At 40.4% G+C, this 20,545-nt stretch overlaps 1 protein-coding gene and 1 long non-coding RNA gene across 9 annotated transcripts in view; both read right to left on the bottom strand.

Moving 5' to 3' along the window:
• Nucleotides 1–17,148, bottom strand: part of LOC139045951 (cationic amino acid transporter 4-like) — a 51,720-nt gene extending 34,572 nt beyond the window's left edge. For all 4 annotated transcript variants that reach the window (XM_070516492.1, XM_070516491.1, XM_070516490.1 and 1 more), the window contains exon 1: nucleotides 16,745–17,148. The gene's annotated coding sequence lies outside the window, so the exon portion shown is untranslated. The remainder of the gene's footprint in view (nucleotides 1–16,744) is intronic.
• LOC139045952 (uncharacterized) overlaps nucleotides 1–20,545 on the bottom strand; it is a 305,429-nt gene that overhangs the window by 196,065 nt on the left and 88,819 nt on the right. The window lies entirely within an intron of this gene.

The following is a 20,545-nucleotide window of genomic DNA, read 5'->3' as shown; positions in this document are numbered from 1 at the left end:
GGCTTAATATTGCCAGTTTATCTCATTTTCTGGTTTCTCTGTATTTTCCTTATTTCTCGTCCCTTGTATTTCTGACAGCCAATTCAGTTTGGTGATTCTCTATGATCATTTTCTCAGTTTTCTCTTTATTTACCATTTGTGTCTCTGTTCTGATTTTTTGTTTAGTGTTCACCATGAGGTTTGTATAAAAGATCTCACAGATGACACAGTCCATTTTCTGACAGCCTCTTATCCCCTTAGTCTAAGCAGGTTCCATCCCTTTCCTCTTTCCCTTCCGATTATTGCTGTCACAAGTCACTCTATTTTGTGTTGTGAGTATGTGATTAAAATGAAGTGATCATAGTTATTTTTGATGCTTTCCTTTCATTTATCTTTAATGTCATAACTAAGTTTTTGCTAACCTGTTCTGATAGAGAGGTGCAATTTTCTGATTTTTGCTATTTATTTCTTTGCTCAAGGCTTTGCAAACTCTTTTTTCTTCAGGTGTGAGGCCTTTCTTGATCATTTCTGGTAGGGAGAGTCCTGTGGCAATGAACTCCCTAAGCTTTTGTTTATCTGGGAAAGTCTTTATTTCTCCATCGTGAATGAAGGATAGTTTCACTGGATAGAGTATTCTTGGCTGAAAGTTTTTGTCTTTCAGTGTTTTGAATATATCATTCTGCCCTCTCCTCACCTGTAAGATTTCTGCTGAGAAATCTTCTGAAAGCCTGAAAGCAGTTCCTCTGTAGGTTATTTTCTTCTGCCTTTCTTGACCTTAATTTTTTTTCTTTGTCATTGACTTTTGCCAGTTTTATTATTTAATGCCTGGGAGAAGGTCTTTTTGTGTTGTTGTAATTATGAGTTCTATTGGCTTCACGTATTAGTAAGTGCAGTTCTTTCCCCAGGTTTGGGGCATTCTCAGCTATTATTTCTCTGAACAAGCTCTCTGCTTCTTTCCCCCTCTCCTCTCCATTGAAATACCTATAATCTTTATGTTGCTTTTATTAATCAAGTTGGATATTTCTTGAAGAGTTTCTTCACTTTTTATAAATCTTAGTTCTCTCTCCTCCTCCACCTGAAGCATTTCTAGATTGCTGTCCTCTAATTCACTAATAACGTCCTCCATTACCCCAGCTCTATTTTTTATGGTTTGTAGATTATTTTTTACCTCATTAATTGTTATGTTCATATCCAGAATTTCTGTATAGTTTTTTTAAGGGCTTCATCTCTTGGGTGAAGTGTTCCTCTGCTCATTAATTTTATTCCTAAGCTCACTGAATGTCTTTGTGAGTCTCCTCATAACTCACTGAGTTTCTTTATGACAACTATTTTAAATTCTCTGTTATTAGGTTGCAAATTTATGTGACTTCGGGATTGGTTTCTGAAGACCTGTCATTTTTCTTCTGCTCCAAAGTGTTACTGTAGCTCTTCATGGTGCTTGATGAACTAATGCTTCCCTGGCACATTTGTGGTAGTATCAGGTGGCAGATTCTACCTGCCACCACTGGGGGGAAGCAGGAGCTGTGTTTCTGATCCTGCCTCTTCTGCTGGGAGTTGTGCAGGTACAGCCGCATTTGCATGTGCTGGCCACAGATGCTCAGTGTGTTGCCCTCGTTAGGGTGGGGCCTCCTTGCCCAGTGGGTGGGTTGTGCACCCACATGTGGGCCAGCACTGTGCTTATAGATGGTTTGGCTGAAGTGCTCTGCTTGGTGGGTGGGGTGCCTTTGTGGACGCTGAGCTGACACCACTTGCCATTCTGTGGGGATCAATGCCTCAGGTGGGGCTGCCACAGCACAATGAGTGCCCCCACATGCTGGGACGCCATTCTGAATGTGTTTGCACATGTGGGCCAGACTGCACCAGCCTCCTCTTACAGTCACACTGGCTACTGTGTGAGGCTCCACAACTTGGCTACTTGCTGCTGGGGAGCAGGTGGGGTGTGCTCAACCATTTCCACTGCTTCCCAGAGATACAGTCCACTTACTTTCATATGTAGAGCTGCATAGATCTCCCAGGATTCCTGTTGTGCTGTGTGGAAATCCTCTGTTGGTTAACGAACATCTGTTTAGTTGTAACTTAGAGGGGAGAGACAAAGGGAATAGCTCACTCTGCCATAATGCTGTCTATGAAGAACTCTTACAACTCAACAAAAAAAAAGACAAATAGCCCAATTTAAAAATGGGCACAGGATCTGAATAGACATTTCTCCAAAGAAGATATACCATAGTCCAATAAGCACATGGAAAGACTCCTGACATCATTAGTCATCCGGGAAATCCAAATCATCCCCCTAGGATGGCTACAGACAAAAAGTCACATGAGAGCAAGTGTTGAAGATGATGTGGAGTGATTGAAACCATCATACACTGCTGGTGGAAATGTAAGATGGTGTAGCTGATATGGAAAACCACTGGACACTTCCTTAAAATGCCAAACATGAAGTTACTATACGATCCAGCCATTCTGCCCCTAGGCATATAAGCATGCCATGAAAACATGTGTCCACACAAAAAACTGTACAAGAATATTCATATCAGGGTTACTCGTAACAGCCCCAAAGTAGAAACAATCCAAATAGCTGCCAACTCATGATGGAGAAAAAAATTTAAAATATCCATAAAATGGAATTGTATTTGTCCATAAGAAGGAATAAAGTGGTGATACAACATTGGTGAATCTTGAGATCATTATACTAAGTGAAAGAAGCCAATTAGAAAAAACCACATAGTGTTTGATTTCATTGCTATGAAACGTCCAGAACAGACAAATCCATAGAGACAGAGAGTAGACTAGTTGGTTGCCAGGGTATGGGAATGGGAAGTGACTGATATTGGGGACAGAGTTTCTTTTGGGGCAATGAAAATGTTCTGAAATTAGATAGTGGTGATGGCTCCACAATTCTGTGACTATACTAAAACCCACTGAAGTGTACATTTTCAGTTGGTGCAGATTATGTATGTGAATAAAGTTGTTATCAAAACAAAAGATAAAGCAGCAAACTGTTTCCAAGAAAGAGCTCCAGGGGCAGGAAGGGCTGGTGCCAGAGAGAGACGGAGCCTGGTAAGCAGAGGAGCAGAGTAAGAAGTGGGGAGACCAGTGCTTCCCCCAAGCTGGCCCCTTGTGTGTTACCGGATTGAGGTTGTGGAATGTGAAACCAAAACAGAGTCACTTATGTCTAAGGGCTTTAAAATGGAGCTGGGAAGCTATTAAGAAATTAGTCATGCACGTCCTCATCCAGCAGCACGTGAACTTTGAGCTGAGTAACACTGGAAGAAACCTGCTCCTCACAGTGATGGACTTTAGCCCCACTCTAGCGAGGCTTAGCAATCAATTATTTTTAGCCAAGATTAGTTTTCTGCCTTCAACCTGACTTAACATTCTTTGTAATGCAAACCTCCCTTTTGTGCCTTTAAAAGCCCCTGACTTTTAGTCCCTAGGCTGACACTATTTGTGTTTCTATCTGAATCTGTGCTCCCTAAATTGCAAACCTGTAATCTCCAGATAAATGCCTCTTTGCCTCTGCTTTTGGCTCTTTATTTTCAGGTTACCATACGTGGTGTCAGAAAACAGAACCGGAAGTGGTCTCACCTTCGTGGCCTGCCCTCCCCTGGAACTGGGTCTGGAACCTGCATGAGCCACCTGGGTCTCACCATTTCCATGGATCACTGACTCTTCTGATTGTGGGTCCTCTCAGGTTCTGACCTCCCTCCATTTGGTTGAGGTCAGTGCCTTTTTTGGGGGGTGGCGGTTTCCACCCAGGAGATGACTGTCTCAGTCCAGCGTGGGGGCCATTGCCAAGGAGGGTTTTTCTTTAGTCTATGAGCACTCTCACTGAACTGTGGGATTTCTCTATTGTCATTCCTGTCTGTGAGCTTTTTTTCACATGGGACTTTCATTTTCTAAAGTTTACCAAGACGTTTCTCCCTCAGGAACTCCAGCTGGTTCTCTGTTTAAGAACTAAGGTCCCTTCTCTTGTAAATTTCTATCTCAATGGACCGAAATTACTAAGGATGATTTAAAATCACAATGGCCCTAGAGCGAACATTATAATGAGATAAGATCATTTAACAGGTGCACTGAAATACAAAGGCTTCAAAAATTTAAAAGGCTTCATTGAAAGTTTTGTTGCAAAAAGCTAATGAAAAATTAAAGCTATAAGAGGGACCAAAAAGAAAAGACCACACAACCATAAACAGAAGTCCACCAGGTTAGTGGCCTTACTGACACACTTATATCCACTCTCATAGGAGGGTCCTGACGGGCTGCTCCAGAGTTGATGAGACTGAGGGTTTTCCTGGTAAACTGCTACATTCTTCCCTTGAACAGGCCTAGGGGAAACTAAAATTAGAATTAACGGGGTTGTTTAATACTGCCAGAAATATTTACTATTTGACCTGGCTGAAAACTTTGTAGATATTTAGAAGGATTTTTCTTAGTAGCTCCATGGTTAAAATTGACCAAATTAAAAGCTGATATTAAGAGCCTGAAAGTAACTTTTATAGTAGGCTTTCTTCCCTAAGTGTTAGAGCACAAAGTTATTTTCTCAGGGTCTATCTTCCACAAACCTTCTCTAACCTCCTTTTCCACATTCAGAATTTGTCCCATGCCTTCTTTCTTCCCTTCTAGTACTTCAGGACAAATTTTCTTTCTAAGGAAAATAAAAATATTTCCATTCTTTGTAACTTTTTTACTGAAAAGACACATCTTACTTTCCTTGAACACAAAGATGTTTTCCTTATTAATTTTTAGTAGCTTTAATTACATATATTGACATTTTTACCCTTACAGACCTTAATTTTTCATGGTAGGGACCTGGAAATGGCCACCCCAAGATATGTCTCTTTGGCATCAGGATTATTTGAGGCTGATTGCTTTTGATAAACTGGGACAGGGAAGGAGGCTCTGAGGAATGGAACTTGCCCTTTGTTAGGACACCTTTACATTTGTAGGGTAAACCTCTATCTGTAAAAGGTGCCTCCCTCTCTGTACCAGGAAGAAGAAAGGTAATGACCTTCTCTCTAGAAACTCTTAGTCAATACCAAAGGCAAGGACTTAAATCTGCATTTTATTGTGCTTGTCTGGTAACCTCCTGTAACTAACTTCCCTCCCCCTCCCAACGTTGGCATTTCTTTAAGGATTAAGCATCTTTCCTTAGGCTAGGAACTGATTGCTGCGCTCACCTGTGACCGCCCAGCTCCAGCCAACAGACTTGCCTCCAGCTACGTCCACCAAGATAGCAGACCCACTACCTGCTGTGTCCATCAAGCACTGTGCCGACAGGGCAATCTTGTGACTATTGTGGGAGGGAGATTTCAATCACATGTGAAACACCCTGTTTGGGGGTATATAACCACTATGTGCACCCCACTTCTTCGGTGCCCTTTCTTCCTTTGGGAAGAAAGGCCCCGGGCCATGGTTCCTCATAAAGCTTTGTTTAATTTTCTCTTGCTATTCTGTCTCATGTGAATTTAATTTGTTCTCCAGCCAGACGAACCCCATGTGGGAAGAGGAAATGTCTGCCTCCCCTACAGTTTTGGCGTAGTCAGCAGGATAAAATTTCACTGGCTGGACACTGCTTGCTCCTGGACTGCTGTGGCCAGGAGATCCCGGACCCCTGACGAGAGCCGGCAAGAGGTAAGAGTTCTTACCACATCAGTCTCCCGGATCTCTGCCGGCGGAGTCCAATGGAAGCAAGAGTGGTGAGTTTTTGCTCTTCTAAATTTAGATTAGCAGGAGAAAATGTTGGTGAGGCTAGCTTCTTGGATTCAGTGACTCTAGGATTTGAGTACTCACTGGTTGTAGATCCTTTTCCTCCCAGAGATAGACTTTTCCTTGCCTCTATCTTTTTGTTCGTCATTAGACACAGGCATCTCTATAAGCCTGTTGTCTGGGCTTTTTGTCTTGTTCTATGTCTTGAGAGCTTGGCTTTGAGACCTTTCTGGTCTCCACCATCAGAGGATGCATGTACCGGCACGCATCTTGGCGGCCAGTCGAGTAGACTGGGTTCCGGGACACTCTCTTTGACCGGCTGTTTCAGCTCTCGGGGAGTTTGTCATAAGAGGTCCCAATTGATTGCATAAGGGGCCTTTGTCATCTCAACCTTTGTTGCTTGCCTTTACTTTCTTAGGCTATTTTTGGGAGTGAATTTTCTGGATCTCTTTTGGGGACGCCTCTTTGTCCTTGGTTAAGCTTTGGTTGAGTCGCTGTTAAGATCCTACTCATCAATTCGGCCAGATGATGGATCATTTAAATTCGGAAAACTTCTAAATTGGGGAAAAACTTGTGAGAGCTCTCATCATAATTTTTATTGGTATCTATGAAAAAAAAAACAAATTAAAAAGGAAACACAGAAAATGATGACTAGGTTTAAACCCTGACTCAGGTTTTAATTGAATTGGTGAAATATAAAGGTCTAAGTGTTGATAAGGTTGTAAAGGTTGGAATGCTTGAGCTGATTTTCTTTATAAAGAGGTTATATCAACTTTGCCAGAGTATGTTTTAAAATGTCTGCCTCGGAATATTTCCCTATGCAATATTATAAGACTAAGACCTGTTAAGTCCTGGCCAAGGGCCCTGTCGCCATGCTATAGCTCTTCACTGCCCATAGACCCTGTCCCCACGCTATTTGAATAGAGCAGGGCTACTTCCAGACCTTGAGCCCAGGAAGTTTTTCTTTTAACCCCTTGGTTGGCTGAGCCTGCTTGCCTCACCAGCTTGTGAGCTGAAGTTCTAGTCTTCCTTCTGCCTTTCTCTTTTTCAAGGATGGATCTAAATTCACTGCTCCATCAGGAACCTTCTTGGACAGCTGTATGAATCCATGTTTGCTGCCCACGGCTACTCTATGGGGCAAATTGTGGCATTCAGCCGGAAGAGAATCAGTACCTTAAGCCTGAGGGTGATGGAGAATGAATTAATCCATTCCTTCCTGACTCTATCTCTAATAGACAAATTTTACATAGGCATGGGTCTGCCACTTAAGTCATTAGGATGGTCGCCAATCTCCAAGACTCCCGTGACAGGTTTCTTTTCCTAAGGCTGGATTGGAATCCCTACCATGGCACCTGACCACACTCTGAACTGTGGGAAAGTCCCAGTCGGGACTCCAGTTCAAGGAAAGTACCAAACTCTAACCTTTGGTTGAGTATGGGAACCCCTTCTTGGGAGAATGGCTCCAGGCTGCAATTGGGTAGAATGTCCCCCAGACTGGCGGAAAATTCCTCACTGTTTTTCTTTATCCTTTTATCTTTGGGACCATTCACCAGGCACCTATTACTGCCAGGCAGAATAGGGAAGATGTTCAAGGGATGCCCCCATCATCCCTTGCTACAGGAACCCCAATGGGGGGATTTTCAAGGTAATGGCTCCTTTTCTTTCTCCTTTTCTCTCAGGGACCATTCACCAGGCCTAGGCTGCCAGGCAGAATAGGAAAGATGTTCACCAGGCACCTGTTACTGCCAGGCATAACAGGGAAGGTATACAAGGGATGCAATGCCGGGGGACACCCCCATCACCCCTTGATATAGGAACCCCACAGTAGGAACGAAGGGTAAGACGCTGCCCTAGGTTCAGGGGGGATTTTCAAGGTAATGGACCCATTTCTTTCATCTCTCTTAGAGTTACAATGGCCATTTTCATCTCCTTTTGAGCTTTGCAATTGAGAAACAAAGAAATCTTTAACGTGTCAAATGCTCCACCTCTGGGAGCCCCCACTCTGGTTTCTGGGCCTGATCACCCCGGCGACCACATGGGGTGCCCTCTCTTGGCGATTGACTCGTTAAGTATTTTAGGTGGCCTACTGAATTGGTTACAAAGACAGGAGACCTGTGATTTATTCTGTGAACTGTCCTGATGGTGTTGTGTGTCCCAGCACAGGAACTGCTGTGTGACCTTTATCTCGATAACCCTTGGGAAAGAGGCCATGAGGGTGAGGCCTGTCTCTTTTCCTTTCTGTTTGTCAGCTCCTCTCTTGTCACCAAGTCGAGGTTAAGTTCAGGCTGGACCTAACCAGAACCTGGACCTTCTGTACTTAACTCTCAGCCCCAGACACAGGGAGCCCCAGCCCCCAGCCAGCTTCAGGCCTTTGCCTCCTGCTTCCCTCCCTGGGTCCCTGTGCTGGCTCAGGAACTAAGTACCCTGGGCTAAGTGGGACTTGACTAGATCTTATAACTATGTTGATGCCTGCAGTCAGGCGCCTTTGCACCCTTTCTCTGGCCTTGTCAGTTGGACACCAGCTTTACTGCCATGAGGAATGTCTCAACCATCCCCAGAGACTCACCCCCTGGGTGCATTTTAACTAGTTGGAAACGCTTTCAGTTGGATGGTTTATGCCCCAGAAACTCCAGCTTGGAGAAAACTTGAGGAGTTTCTCTGTGCCTTTGTGATGTAGTTGGACAGGTAGGTTAATCTAGAACATCATTAAGTTAAACCAAGTAACTTCCAACTGTCCTTGGAAAATCCTCTCAAGACTGGAAATACAGCTCTAGAGGCAGTTCAGATTCCACCCAGTTTCTTTATCACAAAAAGGATTATCATCTCCCCTCTCGAGAAACTACTATCTAGCCCATCACTAATTCCTAAGAGTGAAGAAAAAAAAAAAAGAGTTGAGAATTCATAAGCGTGCCCTTGCCGAGAAAAAAATCTAGCATCTTGAGTGTCTTCTCCAGAAATATTAGTAAAAAGGCTCAGAACAAAATTCGGATTCACAACTAGGGAGCTTTATATTATTGTACCACATTCACGGAGTGATTTTTTTTAAAACAATAGCTGTGGAGACTCTGTCTGTGTGTCTATATGCGTATAGTTATGTATGTGTGACTTTACTTCAGGATGGTATGGCCAAAACTAAGAGCTCTGTTTAATTGGCTTAAAGTAAGCGCTTACATAAATTCTAAATGCAATAGAAATTAACCCAATGTCTTTTAAGTTAAGATGATATAGATTAATCTTTGGTTAATGAAAGTTTAAGTTTGTTGGTTTGATTAAAATGTTTGGATATGTCCTCCAGAGTTAACACTGCATATGATGCAAACATGCAGCCTGGGTTCACTAGTTTAAAAAAAAAAAATGCTCGTGTTATCTGTTAGAAATTTGTCAGCATAATAGCTTTAAATGATAGCTGTTTGTCTAATGTCTCAAAGTTTTTGTGGGCAATCTAAACATCATTATTGGGAACAAATGATTTAGATATAAATGAAATAAGAGTTTACAGATAAACTTTTAGCCATAATTATAGTTTATGGTATGTGTATTTAAAATAACTTCCAAAATCTTTTTGGTAACTTGAAACTTTGAAGTTTTGCTAGGTTAATTTAAATGAATGATAAAATTCGTTGAGTACCTAGATAATTTCCAAATAAGATATTAGACATCAATTATTAAATGTAAGTTTATCTACCTTTGGCTTCTTATTGCAAAGATGCTAAAAGCGTTTGGGTCTATTGGAAAGTATGCCTCATGTCTTATTGTAAAGTGGCATGTTTCTAGAAATTAGGAAAAGTGTTTAGAATGCTGATATAAAACACAATTCGTAATTGCTTAGTTTTTAGTGTTTACTAGGATCTGTTAATGGTTAAAAGTTCTAATTAACATATATAATTAAAGCTATTGGAAATTAATAAGGAAAACAGCTCTGCATTCAAGGAAATTTAAAATGTAAGTTTTCAGTAAAGAAGGTATAAAGAATGGAAATATTTTTGTTTGGTTGGTTAAGAAAGATAAATTTGTCCTAATGTACTAGAAAGTAAGAAAGAAAGCATGGAACAAATTCTGAATGTAAAAGAAAGTTATGGAAATTCTGAAAAGAGTTTTGTACCTGGTCAACCTGGTTTGGATTGGAATGAATCTAATTAGGTAAATGGGTTTCAATATGAAAAAGTAAACTGGTACAAAAACTAGAATTTGGCTTTCTCTCTCAAAAGGATAATTTTCTTGAACTTTTCGGCCTGCTCTAAGTCTACCTAAAAGACAGAAAATCTGTTTTGTTAAAATGATTTTCCCATCTTCAGAAAGAGGTCTTTTAAGATTTGACTGTCTCAGCTATTTACCCTTGACTATTTGTTGTCATTTTGAGTATATACCTGAGCGTTGTTTCACAGTGAGTGTTGTTTCCTATTTGAACAAGTGTTTAAAACCTTTTGATATTTTTGACAAGCTTCTCCCTCAAAAATATTCAAGTCCTGAATAAAGGCTTTCTTTTGACCTGGATGAAGGAAGAGGATTTCTCTGAGGATTTTCAGAGGGCCACTGGGACTTCACAGAGAAATTTGCTCTCTTCCTATAAGGTGGAAGAGTCTAAACTAATTAGGCTTATTTGGTCTATTAAACTACATGGGAAGCATTGTCAAGTAAGTGATGATAATCTTAATTGGTATTATGTGGGTAAATGTTACTGATATAAATGTTCTGAAATTATATAACATTCCTAAAATTCTGATCTGTCCTGGCTATTGGCCATAATTCTAAATATTATTATAAGGTGTTGTATATCACAGAAATAATAAGTTTCTCTGTCAATTGTCATTTTTAAGATTTTTGTTATTTACAGTTAGTTGTTTTACTCTGCTTTTTGCTTTTGCAAATATGTCTCATCTTCAGAGGGATTCATGGAAAGGACTCTGACACTTACTCTGGAATACAGTTTTCTGATAAACTTTCAGATCATAGAACTGAACTCTGGGTAAGAAATTACAGAAATCTAATGGAGAAACTGATGACCTCATAAAACTGCTAACAGAAGATTACGATCAAGAACCGGTTGTACAGGACTGAATGAACTGAGGATGATAATTTTTGTGACTTTTATTTGAAATATTGTTGATTTTTGATGTTTTGCTTTGTTTCTTCAGATTCAAGAAAATCTTTTTCTCTTTTTTTCTTGTGCTAACTATGACTTAGCAATTTGGTGAAATTATACCTTTGTGAGCAAAACTGAAACATTTATCTTTTTCTCCCTACCTGATCCCTCTAGAATTTGGAAACTCTTTGTGAGTATGGTTATTTCATGGCAATATAGTTATTTGCATAGGTTCAATAAGAATCTGTTCTCCTTATAACAGGACACAATTGGAAACATTGGTTATCTTGCCAAAGCTTTGACTGGAATGTCATATTTACAGACTCGGATATGACAATACCGCCTTTGAGGAATAAGTTTGACTTTGTGGAAATAAAGCCACTTGGAAATACAGGCCTGGTACCTTGCTTTACAGAGAGAGATCCCAGCAATCTTACCTGGTAAGTAAGGAAGCTTGCTTATCTGGCAGGTGCAAGGAACCTCAGAATATTTTGGGGGACCTCAAAGAGAAATTCACCCAAATCTGTAGGTACTGCAGGCAAAATCTGATGGCAAATCCTTGGCTTGGCTTTCCTGGCCTCAAGAGGTCTTTAAAGTTCAATCTGAGATTCCTCATAAAAAAATTCCAGCAAAGCCAATTTAAGAGCCTATATGATCAATTGCTATTCTTGCTGAACTTATGTAAATAATTGGGCCAAGTTTCTTGAAACTAAACTTATTTTGCAAACCAATTAGTCTTAATTTGGCTGTCTTTGGTAAAAATGAGGGTGATTTTAGAGAGAAGAACTATGTTTCAGTGAAAAACTAATACGCATTTGTTAGGATGTTAGATCCTACTTTTGTTAATTGTCTTTGAGGTTTTTTTCTACCTGTGAACTGGACTGGATCCTGAATTCTTCTACTGAAATATCTGGTTACAAATCTCCAAACTAATGTTTTCAATCTTTTCCACATTTTCATTTGGAATCATTGAGAATTGAACCTGCTCTTTTTCCCAAAGCCTTGCTAACTAAAGTTGGACAACTTGATAGAAACTTGAGAAGTTCCTGTCTGTTGCTTTGTAAGCTGTAAGCCACTCAGAAAGATACCTGAATGCCAATGACATCATCAGAGACGTTTCAAGCTGCTAAAGATGCTTTGACTCTAACATCTAGAAGTCTTCTTGACTGGCTGCCTCTTGGACTCAGGAACTAGTTTATAATTTGCTCCAACCATTAACCTTGTTTTTCTTTTATTTCCATAGAAATATTTATTAAATACCTGATTGCTTGCTTCCAAAATATAGGCCTAACTTTGGGAGCCCACCTGCATCACCGCCTTCTAAAATGACTTTAACTGGACTGATCTATTAACAGGACTAAGAAATGTGTTCAGTGAGATGAAACAATCTACCACTCAGCTTCTGGATTGTGAAACTTTAAGTTTCAAAGGTGGGACTGTGGGGACCTGGAAATGGCCACCCCAAGATATGTCTCTTTGGTATCAGGATTATTTGAGGCTGATTGCTTTTGATAAACTGGGACAGGGAAGGAGGCTCTGAGGAATGGAACTTGCCCTTTGTTAGGACACCTTTACATTTGTAGGGTAAATCTCTATCTGTAAAAGGTGTCTCCCTCTCTGTACCAGGAAGAAGAAAGGTGATGACCTTCTCTCTAGAAACTCTTAGTCAATACCAAAGGCAAGGACTTAAATCTGCATTTTATTGTGCTTGTCTGGTAACCTCCTGTAACTAACTTCCCTCCCCCTCCCAACGTTGGCATTTCTTTAAGGATTAAGCATCTTTCCTTAGGCTAGGAACTGATTGCTGCGCTCACCTGTGACCGCCCAGCTCCAGACAACAGACTTGCCTCCAGCTACGCCCACCAAGGTAGCAGACCACTACCTGCTGTGTCCATCAAGCACTGTGCCGACAGGGCAATCTTGTGACTATTGTGGGAGGGACATTTCAATCACATGTGAAACACCCTGTTTGGGGGTATACAACCACTATGTGCACCCCACTTCTTCGGTGCCCTTTCTTCCTTTGGGAAGAAAGGCCCCGGGCCATGGTTCCTCATAAAGCTTTGTTTAATTTTCTCTTGCTATTCTGTCTCATGTGAATTTAATTTGTTCTCCGGCCAGACGAACCTCATTTGGGAAGAGAAAATGTCTTCCTACCCTACACATGAAAACTAAAAAGTAAACAATTATGAGCTGTCTTTTACATGATTCTGTGGCTTGGCATGTTTATAAACATTTTTCATAATTTCTAGATGTATGTTACTTAATAATACAATTTTTAATAAAATATAAGACATGTTAAATAATAGGCCCAAATATCTTTTAGTTTCTCTGTAATAAGAAGCCAAAATTAGGTAAACTTACATATGTTCAACAATAATGTTTCGATATTTTATCCTATTTGAAAATTACCCAGATAGTCAATGAGTTTGTCATTTAATTTCACCTATCAAAACTTCAAAGTTTCAAGTTACCAAAGGAATTTTGGAAGTTCTCTTAAATACACATGCCATAACAGATAACTATTGTTAAAAAGTTCACACAACATTTTTATCTTTTTCACATCTATTTAGTTTACTCATTCCCAATAATTATTTTGAATGCCTACAAAACTTCATGAGACATTAGGCAAAATTAACCATCATTTTAAATTATTATTTTTACTAATCAGTTTTGTAATAGCAATAACATCAGCTTATTTGACCAATAAACAGAAAATAAAGACTGTGTCTCTCCATATTATCTCATGCTGATAACTCTGGGGACGTGTCCATTTTAATCAAACCAACAGTCTTAAACAAGCTTGCCGTTACCAAAGTTAATTTTTATCATGTCAACTTGAAAGTCATTTGGGTTTGTTGCTATTACAATGGGAACTAATGTATATAAGCCACTTACTTTAAGCAATTGCATAGAGCTCTTTAGAAACTATAGCACCTGGAGGTAAGATGTCACACATACACATATAGACACACACAGAGACTCCGCAGCTATTATTTTAAAATTACTGCCATGAATCAGGTACAGGAATACAAGACTCCCTGGTTATGAACCCACATTTTGTTTTAAGCTTTTTACTAATATTTGTAAAGACACCCAAGATGCTAGATTTTTGCAAGGGTGCTCTTAAGGCAATTTTTCATCCCTTTTTTCATCAGCCTTAGGAACTGGTGATGGGCTAGATATATCTTGGAAAGTTTGCAAGGTCTTTGAGATAAGGGAGATGGGTGGACTCTTAACTGCCTCTAGAGCTCCATTTCTAGTCTTGCAAGAATTTTTTTAAGGACAGTTGCTCTTAATTCCTCAGAAATTGGGTTGTAACTTAAATGACATTAAGTTATATCACAAAGGCACAGAAAAACCATTCAAATTTTCTCCAAGATGGAGTTTCTGGGGCATATTTTGTTTACCTGTCTCCAATGTCCCGATATGTATGAGCATCTTGAGAGGAACAGGGGAGGCTTTGGGATTGGAGAAGGACAAGCAAATTTTGAACCAACTTCCAGAGCCACACCTCTGGCCCTGCAGGGATTTGCAAGACAAACATGGTTGTTTCCAGTTCCTGAAAGAATTGATTACAGTCTGAGTGATAAAAGAGGTTGGCCCGCCCTTTCAGCTAAGTTTTTCCAGTTGCTGCTTTATATCAGGGAGATTTTTACCTTAAGAGGTGAGTCAAAAGATCGTTATGTTCTGACATGGCACTGCTTGGCACACCATGCTGTGGTGCACATGCCACGTATAAAATAGAGGAAGAGGGGTACAGATGTTAGCTCAGGGCCAGCCTTCCTCAGCAAAAAGAGGAGGATTGGCAGCAGTTAGCTCAGGGCTGATCTTCCTCAAAAAAAAAAAATGTTCTAAAATTTCAGGACAATGTATCACACCTTTAAAAAGGCTGCACAAAATGTTTAATAAAGGGCATTTTTCCAAGTGCACAATTTAATTCTAGACCAATTCACCCTGGGGTAAGGGAAATGGAGCTTTCATTAGCATCTGGTAGAGCAGGAGACGAAGTGGAGACACAAAATTTGATTAAGCTCACAAAATTAGTCATTATGAGAGCTCTCTAAAAAGTTTTTCCAATTTACAAGTTTTTCCAATTTAAAGATCCATCCTGTGACCAATGACAAGTAGGATCTTAATAGCGACTCAAACCAATAAGCATTTATGTCTTAACCATGGACACAAGAAGTGTCCTCAAAAGCAAGTGCAAAAGAAGCAGCCCTCACGAGATCCAGAAAGTTTACTTCCCAGAAAGTCCAATAAAGCAAAGGCTTCCACTGTAGAGGTGGTAGTGCACTAACAAGTAATGAAGTTTGAGATGACAAAGGCCCCTGAGGGACTGGAAACCCTCAGGAAAAACCCCCCTGAGGGTTGATACAGCAGAACAAAGAGAGTGCATATTGGAATCCCAGTGTATTCGACTGGCTCCCAAGATGCACACCAAAACCTGCATCCTCCAGATAGCATAGACCAAAGAGGTCACAAAGCCAAGCTCTCAAGACCTAGAACAAGACAAACAACAAAACCTTCCTCTCATATGCACATTAACAGCGTTAGCTCAGCCTTAGGTCTCTTGGAGCCAAACGAATGCCTTGGGGTGGGGGACTGTGTGCTGTTTTACAGAGTACCTCATTGCACAGAAATTTTGTTGAGGTTGGCAGGGGCCCTGGCATCATCTACCCTGTTCTGTGACCAATTTATCCTATCATGGGAGTCTTCTCGAGGTGGCAAGCACCATATGGCCCTAATTGCTTGACTCATGCCTACCAATTTTGTGGCCTTTTTTGGCTTCCAAGAAGCCCCTTAGCAATAGCTTTCACCTTCTGTGCATACTTAACCTACAGCAAAGTTTACTGACGGCCTGCCCAGACAACAGGCTTGTGGAGATGCCTATAGCCGGCCCTACAGTTTTTTCCTTTTTATGACTAATGACACCAAAGACAGAGACAGGGAAAAATAGTGACCATCTCTGGGAGGAGAAGGATGAATAAATCAATGAGTATTCAAACCAAATTTCTCAGAGTTGCTAAATGAGCCATCATCTGACCATTTTCTCCATATTTTAAAGAATACAATAGCCAGGCTGTGTTATAAAGGAATATCATTTGTCCTGTTTCATGGGCTCACAGCTAAAGTTGCCCATTTTGGGAGAATGCAGCCTAAAGGGCTAGAGGTGGGGATCAAATCAGCATTTCCCATTTTTTCAGAATTTAGACACAGCTGGTCAAAAGCATATTTAAGCTACAGCGAGAACTAGATCATAAAAATGTTGGGTGTCCCTGAAACCAAGGCCCTCACAATGATGTCAAACCCAGGCTTCCTTCCAATGGCCAATGTAATTCCCTGAGGCTGATGGCAGTTTGGTAGGACCCCTAGCCACAAATGAGAGTGCAAGGGGATTTTGCCCAACTGGATTTTGGGACCTCCACCCTGATGATGATTAAGCCAAGCCCTCAGGACACTGAACAAGCTGGGTCAGATTCTACAGCTCTTTGTAACCATTTACAGCTTCTGGAAACTTTAGGTGCCAGAAGGTGGTGAGTTTGACTCTTTAAAGAAATTTCTCTATTACCTGGCTCTTAAAAAGAAGCCCCAAAGTGGCCACTGCAATTTTAAATCATCCTGGTTATCTGGAATGTAGTTCAGACAAACATTAGCACACAATACCATTCTTCATATAAGACAGACCAGAACACTAGCAAGTTTTCCAGGAACATCTCAGAACCAGTGCCAGGAGCTACTCAAAACCAGATTTCCAGGGGCAGCTCACAACCAGCACCAGGTGTCACCCAGATCCAGAAGCAACTTAAGAGAGAACCTCCTACCCTACCTCTAGTTACCTTAGGTGGTTCAGGCTCAAGTTTCGGGTCTCAGCCCACTAGGATTCCCCAGAATGAAAGCCAAACTTCTATTTCCAGGAAATCAAACCAGAGAGACAAGGTAAGGGACAGTCACTCTCTTAAAGTTACTCACCAAGAGCCCAGAGATGTCTTGACCCAGAAGCTGTTTCTTCTCTCAAAGAGGGGAAAAAAACCACCTTGGTACTGGGAGCACCAAAGCAGGAAACAGGAATTCAATCAGTTGAGTCTTTAGACAAAATTGTCTAGGCGGCTGCTTAGGGTCGAAGAAAAGATCACACACCCTGCTGGGGGTTCCAAGGTCTCAGGCAGGTGGTAACAGGACCTTGTCCCTTCATGGTTACAAACTGTTACTGCAGAAAATTGGGGTTCTCTTGCCTGATGAGTTTAATGAGCCATATAATTATGGCATCAGACGTCGGAGGAGAAATCAGCTTTATTCTGAGAGATGGATCTGCAGGGAGGCAGGGGGCATGTGCCCTCATACTTGTCTCCCTGATTCAGGACTTGGGGTGAAATTTAAGAGATTAGGGAGGACAAGGTGGCACCCGGAAGAACTGGGGGCACAGGTTTTGATTGGTAGGCTTCAAGCATTTATGGTATGGCTTTAAACATTTATGACAAGTTTCTATACTTTTATGATAGGGCTCTAAACATTTATGATGAGATGGCGAAGGAATTCTAACACTGGATCTTCCTGAATGAGGGACCCCTCACTTCTGCGAAGAGTCCAACTTTCAAGGTCCAGTTGTGTCCTAGGTCTTTGGGTTCCACAGGAGACTCTTTGGGTCCGAGGTCATTTCAGGTCAAGATTTCTTCTTCTGCTCATGCTCTGGTGATGTGACTTTGCACACTTTCTGAAAGGCAATCATTAGTCACTCAGTTGATACTAAGAGATGGGGTCAGGTGAACTGGTCCTGGAGGGCCCACTGTTACATAAGTTACAATAAATCTATGTACACAGAGAGAAAGAAGCAATTACAGATAATGTACAAAGTTACAACCCAATTTCTGAGGCACTGAGAGCAACTGTCCTCATCTCACAAATCTCTGCAAAACTGAAAATGCAGCTCCACAGGCAGCTCAGGTTCCACCCATCCCCATCAGCGATCCTGACACCTCCCCATCTGACTCAAAGCCTGGACCCTCGCCAGGAGCATCCTTATTAGACCGTCCCCAATTCCTGAGACTGAGGGAAAAGTTTAAACCCCAATTACCCTGAAAGCCCTAGGGACCAACTTGAATTTTTCTCTCTGTCCTTTGAAGTTGTAAATGTTTCCCTGTCTTTAGCATATAGACAGCCCAGGAGAGAACAGCCCACAGTCACCTGAGACTCAACCTGGCTCCTCAATCAGTAAGGCCTGACATTAGAGGGAAAAAAAGGGAAAAAGTTTCCTTTTAAGTGCAGGCTGCTAGAGAGGCTCTCTACCCAAATCTAATTCATCCCCTCCTCATCTAGAGCAAAGATAAATCTTAAAAGGATCCTCCACAAATATTAACAATAACAAACTTTTAAGCAGGTAACTTTAACTTGTTACAACTGCTTGAGACACAATTATTTGTAAACTACTGAGTTTTGTATTCTACCTGTTTTATGGCTAAAACTTTTTAAATAAAAGCTAGAAGATCTCTGTCTGTCGGTCTACATATATGTATGCACATTATATATAAGCGATGTTTTTCTACCTCTAAATGGTATTAACAAAATTGATTTCTAAACAGAGTTCTATTTAATAAACTTAAATTAGGAGCTCACATAAATTATTTCTAAATATAATAGAAACTAATCTAAATGTTTTTCAAGTTAACATGCTGTAAAATAATCTTTGGTCAATAAGTGTTTGCTTAAGTTTGTTGGTCTAATTAAAATAGGCACGTCTTCAGAGTTATCAGCACTGGATACAATGGAAAAATACAACTTTTATTCTACCTGGGGTATTAATCAGATCAGCTCATGTTTATGACAAGCAGGTGATAAACTCATGAAAGAGTAAAGAACAAATTGTGGATGTAAAAAAGAATGTTTGTGGAAGAGCAACCCTGAGAAAAAAGTCTCATGCATGGTAGAGCTGGCTAGGATTGGAATGAATTTAATTAAGCAATTGAGTTTAGTATCAAAAATAAGCTGGTGCAAAATTAGAACTTGCTTCTCTTTCTGTGTTTGTTATAAGGACAAGGTTTCTTGGGCTTTTAATCTCCTGATAAAACAATTATGAAAAGTTTTTCTTTACATTTGATTAATCTGGGGAAAGACAGGGATGTTATGTTTTATCAAAATTATTTCCTGTGCTTTATGTTAAGAGCTGAGTCTTTTTTATTACAGAGAGCTAAGTGTTTGCAGCTATGTAACCTCTGTATTTGTCTTTGAAATCTTTTTGTCACCTTGGTTAAAAATTAAATATGAAGTTTCATAATCATCTGTCATCCTATTTAGGCAAGGATTTTAAGACCTTTGATATTTTTGACAAACTGAGCAAAATCAGATTCTAAATCAAGTCTTCTTTGGACTTTTAGGTAACATTGGGAGTTTTCAGACGATCCCTGAAAAATCTCAAAAGATTCATTTTCTCTCCTTATAAAAAGAGAGATATTAAACTAATTAGGCTCATTTGAAATGTTAAATTACACAGGAAGCATTGTCAAATAAGAAATAACATTAAGCCTTCTTGATGTTATATCTTTCAAGTATAGGTTATAAGAGGTCCAGAAATTATGTGAAATTCCTGGGAGTCTAACATGTCCTGTAATAAAATGCTGCTGTCATCAAAATTGAGGGTTGTGTTAATATCAGGAAAGCTCTTTAGCTGATTTTCACATAAAGGCAGCAACCACAGAATTTGTAAAGGTGGCATGTGTGGATGAAGTCCATTCTGCTTCTGCAAAGAACAGTCCCTCATTGCCAGACTTTTGCCATCCTGAGGTCTTTATAACAGGGCAACAGTCTGCTCCTGAAGCAGAGAAATTAAGGTGGGTGAACAATGGCTGTAAATTCAACAAACCGTCAGGACTATGGAAAATCCATGATGGCTGCTGGGCTCTTCCCAGCTAACTGGCAAATCCCATTTTTCAGTTTTTACATTTCTTCAATCACATTAAGGAAAACCTATTTCTTCCCCAGAACTCTTCCCTCAGGGTCCTTTGAGCACCTGCAGCTGGACTTCACTCAGCTGCCACTTCCTATGGCTCATCAATATGTTCTTTAGTTATTGTCTGTGTTTCCTGGATGGGTTAAAGCCCTTCCCTTGCCACAAAGCTGATGCCCTCACAATGGCAGAGAAACTGCTAGAACATGTGCTTCCCACTTGGGACGTACCTTCCACAATCTCCAGTGATCGAGGCACCCACTTCACTAGGCAAATCACATGAACTTTAATGAAAACCTTTCAAACTTCTTGGAATTATCACTGTTCCGATCATCCTAAATCATCAAGCAAAGTCGAGAAAAATACTGGAAGAACTGGATTCAAGCAGAAGAAATGTTAAATTACATGAGACTACATGAGCTGAGAAAGGTGGTCTAATGCTTTTTTTTTCCAGATTTAAAGAAATCTTTTCTCTTAAGCCATCGACAGTTTGGTAGGACACACCTTTGTGAACAAAAATGAAACATTTATCTTTTCTCTCTACCTGATCCCTCCAGAATTCAGAAACACTCAGTGAGTATTCTTATTTTCACTTGTATAAATAATCAGGCCAAGTTTTAATATAAACAAATTAATTTTACTGTGATTATCTTTGACCCAAAAAAATTGAAGGTAATTGTAGAGAGGAAAATTCTGTTTGCATCCTTGTAGACATTAGATTCTGGTCCTGTTAATTACCTTCAGGTTTGTTACATATGGTGGACTGGACTCCCCTAACCTAAGGTATTGCCTTCTGCCTTGCTGACTGTTGGCAGTCGCCTCTTTAGAAAACA

The sequence above is a fragment of the Equus asinus genome, chromosome 8 (assembly GCF_041296235.1).
Source record: "Equus asinus isolate D_3611 breed Donkey chromosome 8, EquAss-T2T_v2, whole genome shotgun sequence".
Lineage (NCBI taxonomy): Eukaryota > Metazoa > Chordata > Mammalia > Perissodactyla > Equidae > Equus > Equus asinus.
Note: the sequence above shows the minus strand (reverse complement) of the source record. Positions and strands in the feature narration are given on the sequence as shown.